Genomic DNA, 5709 nt, shown 5'->3' with positions numbered 1-5709 from the left:
CACTATCAGACAGTTGTCCGGAATGGTGACAATGTCAGAGAGGTCCGGGGAGTATCCCGGGGGGCAGGAGGTGGCTGGTGGGATATATATATTGATAATACAGAGAGGGGAGCCATTGAGCGGAGTGGAGATGGCTATGGCCTCCATGGTGGCGTCGCCACGCAGGAGGGGAGAAATGTCACGCCCGGTGTACGGGATGTCGTGACGGATCAGGATTAGGAGACCGCCACCGTAGTATCTGTACGTCACACTATCGAGAGAGGAAAACTGACTCAGGCTGAGCGCCACCAGTCAGCAGGCCCCAGCTTTGAATAATTCTGCGATGCCATTCGTGCAATAATGATTTATTAATTCCACGATTTCATCCGGCGGGCCGCGGGCCGGATGAAATTGTGGGGCGGGCCGGATGTGGCCCGCGGGCCATAGTTTGGAGACCCCTGGCCTACAACCTCACGATGGGGTATGAACACTTCATCTCCTGAACAATTCTCCAACGAAATGGGCCCTTGCACTCCCTCCTCTATCTGCTCTTTGAAAATAGCATCATATTGATCAAATAACCCCTTTGATTTCAGTCTATCGAGCACTCGCTGCATCACTGCTTTGGCTACTTGATAATTAGATTTTACAGTGCACAAATTTTCATTCCATAAAAGTTTTACATGGTATTTACCATCTTCAAATTTTGACGTTTTCTTCAAATTGCTCGATTTCCTTTTCGTCAAGGGGAGAAATGTTTTTCTCAGAGATGCCGATCGCCTCTAGTCGGAATAATTTATCCAAGTTCCCTTCAACGCAACTCTCTGGGACCGCTGGGACGCTTGTCGGGGACCACCACTGCCGTGCTTCGAATGGACTATCATTATACCTTCCCTGAAGAACGTAGCCTGCAACACATCTTGACTGTAACGTTATCAGCCGCACGCCACCAGACAGATCACATCCATTGAATTAGATCAATCAGCCCACAGGAAAATAAGCCTGGCGTCGTATGGCCCAGCGTCGTCTGCCAACACGCGAAAAAATTTTACACCACCCGGACGGAGCGCGCCGGAGACGTCCGTACCTGTCCCGTGTGTCGAACCAGCCCACGTACGGTCGAACGGCCAATCGACGTCCGTACGACGATAAATTTTGGAACAGAACTATGCTATCTGGAACCTAACCCCCGATGCTGTGAGCTAAAAGTTACGTAATTTAGCGAAGCTGTGGAAGTCGCTCGTCGAAGGACGATAGATTTTGGAACAGAACTATGCTTTCTGAAACCTAACCCCCAATGCTGTGGGGAGCGCAGCCGTGCACCACCAATTTTGTGCACCAATAAGCCCTGAATCGAACGCCTTGAATCTTCCGGATATCCTTAATCAGCCGTGCACCACTCGGCTTTGTCCTCCTCCGGCCTTGACCACCACCTGCCGTGCACCACCAGGCCGCGGATCGAATCTGACTTCCGGGCATCGTTAAATTACGTAATTTTACGTTCACAGCATCCGAGGTTAGGTTTCAGATAACATAGTTCTGTTCCAAAATTTATCGTCCTTCGACAAGTGGCCGTTCGACCGAGGGCTGGTTCGACACATGGCCTAGATACGGACGGCTTGAAGTGTTGAAGGCTACGTACCGGAAGGTAGGAATCATGATGGTCCATTACATCCAGGGCAGTTGTGGTCTCCGGCAGGCGTCCCATGCTGTGAGTTAAAAGTGACGGTCTGGTGGTGCACGGCAGGATGCACACAGTTCCACTGGCGACCTGGGCTGGTTGGTCACAGTCCGTTGTCCGCAAGTTACAATTCGAGCTAAAGTCAGGGTATGAAGTGATGATTCGATGCAACGTTCAGTGGTGCATAACCATTACTTTCTGGGCTATTCGCTTCAGAATATGGTGGCGTAAATCTCCTAATATTTAAAGCAAGATGATGTCACGGGCTGGTTACCGACGGTTGGCTTAATCCGCGGCTGATTGGTGGTCATCCGGAAATATGCTAGGCGTTCCTTTCAAGGCTGATTGGTGCACAAATTTGGTGGTGCACGGCTGCGTACCCGGACCGCTTCTGATATTGGATCAGGATATTTAGGAATGGCATCGAGAATAAAGTTCATATAAGGGTTATTTCCTGCACTTTGCCCGAGTGAATTTTGATGCATACGTGCCGCTTGACTCTGCGTCAAGAAGCCATCTACATTTCCGAAAGGAATTACGCTTGATCCCACTTAAATCGCCAAGCAATTCAAACAAGGTACAATTCCCAATGCCAGGCAAGGAATTAAATCTACCCTTATAATACCGTCGATTTTGTCAAGGGTGCTTTCTTACTTTATTTCGGTCAGGAAGGATCGGCAAGTTTGAACTTTTGCTTTAATTACCAAATGCACGGTACAATGATGGCACCGCAAGCTACATTTCAAATGCATCATCCACGAGGATAGGCAACTGCCTTTTTTGTGTCGGGAAAGTGAATCAATGAAAGTTTTTACGATGCAAGGAAATCTCTTTCGATCATTTGGAAAGTTAATTTTGTCAAGGGTAGCGCCAGAGACATAACGAACGTTGAGAGCCGGTGTCAATAAGCATGCGCACATTTGTAACGCAGTTGCCTATTAGCTACAGGAATTAAGACTGTGGGAAAGATATTGACTGAATTTCTATCTACGGAGGAATGCAGACATACGTTAATGCTAGATTGAGGCGCAGATGGACTGAATTTTGGGCACAACGCTGAAATATGTCTCCGGTCTTTACAGAATTTTCATGCATAATCTAATTTAACTGAACAATCTGAGTTCATGCTTCGAACTTGTGCATTGTTGGCATATTTCAAGCTCCTTGCATCGTTCAACGCGCGCTTTCTGCGTAGGGTAAAGCGTACACTGAAGAACGGCGGAAATGAGATTTCTCTGGACTGTTCTTATGATATGCAAATTATTAATACGATAAACGTAATGTTAAGAGTATTAATATTAATATGATAAACATAAAATTAGTTCTATGTAGCGAGATCCGCTACAACTGTTACTGAATACCTGTCGAGGTTTGTCGTCATTCCTCAGGTCCCTACGACGGTTGCTGAAAGGTTTGCTACTAGCAGCTTCAACAGGAGTAGAAGGTTTCGGCTTATCATGTGTTAACTTGCAAGGCAAGAGTATCAATAACAGTCACATAATTATCAAATATTTGAATAAGAGTTGGATAGTTGGAACCCAACTTTCTGGCGAGGTCCTGCCCGAATGCTGAAGGCAACTTTGAAAATGCTAAAGAGCTCACAATGGTAAGTGCGGCCTTCTCCGCGAGTACATCATAATCGTGAATTTTTAAATCGGCAATAATGCTTTTAGCGGAAGATATGAAAGGCCTTGTCCCGTGAAATGAAGAATCAGTCGTACATTTAAATTTAAATAACTTATTGCAAAGCTGATCAATCGACCGTCTTTATAAAGAAATTCTTTCTCGAGAAGTACCAGCGCAAGCGCATAATTTTGATCTTCAAAAGTGAGATGATCAAGTAATTGTTAAATCGTTTGTACTTGCCTTCTCATGCCACAAGCTGATAATCTTTTTATATTTTCACGACAGATTACGAAGTTTCATCTACTCGTATATCCTCAGCCTTTGAAGTTCAGAGACGCTCACCAGAAAATAGCGAGAGTTGCAATCTGCTAAGCGAGTCTGCCATCTAATGCATAAGATGTCAGTACCTGCAGAATTATGTTGTAAAAAAAAACTTATGAAGATTAAATTAGGAAAACAGTGCCATCATTTTGATATCAACTATTGGTTTTTAATTTTACATCATTACACTGTATAAACGCAGCCGATCTCATTAATTATTACGAAATGTCAGCATTGGAAAGTGCCTAGTTGCCTCAAAAAGCGTTTCTTTCCTTATTTGATTCTAATTTTTTTCCCAGAAATTGTTACTTTAGCCTTAATTGTTGGATCTTTCTTCAAACCCTTGTAAGCACAAATATTTTCTAAAAATTCTTACTAACAAGCACAAAGGAACCGCTCCATCTCGAACAAATTATGAAACATCGCAAATACCCAACTGAGCGTTGCTGCGGAATGGCCGCACTTCAACCCCAAGAATGTGATGTTTATCTCTTCATGCGTGTGCATGGAGGAAAAATCCGAAGACTTCGTTGCTTATGGCATGCGGTGGACGAACCTAGGTATTAAACAACTCACGAAACGTGAACCAAAAATTATGTAGAGATATTTTCAGCGACTTTTTCACTGGAAAAAGTGCAGTTTTGCAGATATTCACATGAATTGCCGGGCGACAAGCGAGGTTGTGTACTGATAATGGTTATTATATGTGACCTTGGTAAAGATAACTTCTGCGCCCAAGAGATGCCTCATGGTAATATGAGGAAAAAATCCGAGCGAGAATTTTTCCGAGCAACGCCCTCAACTTTGAAGAAAATAAGACAGGAAACCGACGCTTCAGGCGTAATTTATAAGAAAATGGTTGCACGTTCTGTCCGGTACCCGTACGAAACTTAAATGCCGTTCCACCTCGACATATGAAACAAGTGGCGAATCAAAGATACAACGAAAAGTATTCACAAAAAGTTTATATATATGAAATTTATCCATTAGTTGAAATGAGCGAAGAATTAAATTTGCTTATTACAGATATGAAAGTTGTACCTAGCTGCTCCAACGTAACCGTCAATAAAAAGATATTGACTCTGCTTAAACGTCAGTTTCCTCGCAAGGAAATAAATATACTTTCCTATGATACATATTACAACATGGGCGACTTCTACGTGTCTCCTCTACTCGCTCGCAATTCCCACTTTGATGGGGAACCTGCATTCATTATTGGCATTCTCATCCATGCACTGCGTGACACGGAGTAGCATGAATTAATCCAATCGCCGTCTTGTGGGCTTGCTGCCAGAAAGGTCCCTTCTCCCTTCTACTGTCATCGTGACAAATCGTGAAAAGGGTATTAGAAAAGCCATTAAAAGTGCTCTTCCCAATTGCCACAACCTTTTATGTTTGAACTATATAATAAAATATGTGGAACATTATATAAAAAACACAAAGGCAGCAAAGAAGACGAAAACGTTACACTGCATACATTCCATATCTTGGACTGAATTCGAGGCTCTAATCTAAATTTTTTTTTTCATTCAAGTAAGCGCGAACCCATGGACAGTAAAGGCTGTCTTGATACTCCAGGTTTACTAGGTACCGAAATGCTCGGCCGTAAATGAGATGTGGCACGTCGATCCTATTCATCAGTTAAAAATGAATTGTTACAATAAATCATCATCCAAGATTACGCATGTCAGGATAGAAAGAAAATGGAGATTAGGTTCCACGATAATGGCCGACAGCAAGTTAATCAAAAAAGGTCCGAAAAAACTACCATTTCATTCCACAATAGGCGTAATAGGTTTATCAAGCTCAAAGAAACACTGAGACAAGGCACAATTTAACAAAGACGTGATTTGGATAATGAATAAACTGGATTCCTAGTCAATGAATTAGCTTCACATGGCCTCGGGCTCACGCAGGAGCTCGTCACCACGCAATGAGAAGCGGCGCGCGCAAGCAGGTGATAAGGTAGCTAGGCATATGGTTCTGAGAAAATGATAAAGCGCTGTAAAACCTAAATTTCAATAGTCAACCCGCGTAACGCGACATTCAAGAACTTTTGATGTGTACATCAAGAGTCGCATTCGAGAGTGTGTTGGCACAAT

Source organism: Hyalella azteca, unplaced genomic scaffold, assembly GCF_000764305.2.
Source record: "Hyalella azteca isolate HAZT.00-mixed unplaced genomic scaffold, Hazt_2.0.2 contig6035, whole genome shotgun sequence".
Lineage (NCBI taxonomy): Eukaryota > Metazoa > Arthropoda > Malacostraca > Amphipoda > Hyalellidae > Hyalella > Hyalella azteca.
The sequence above is the reverse complement of the archived record's forward strand: the minus strand, read 5'-3'. Positions refer to the sequence as shown.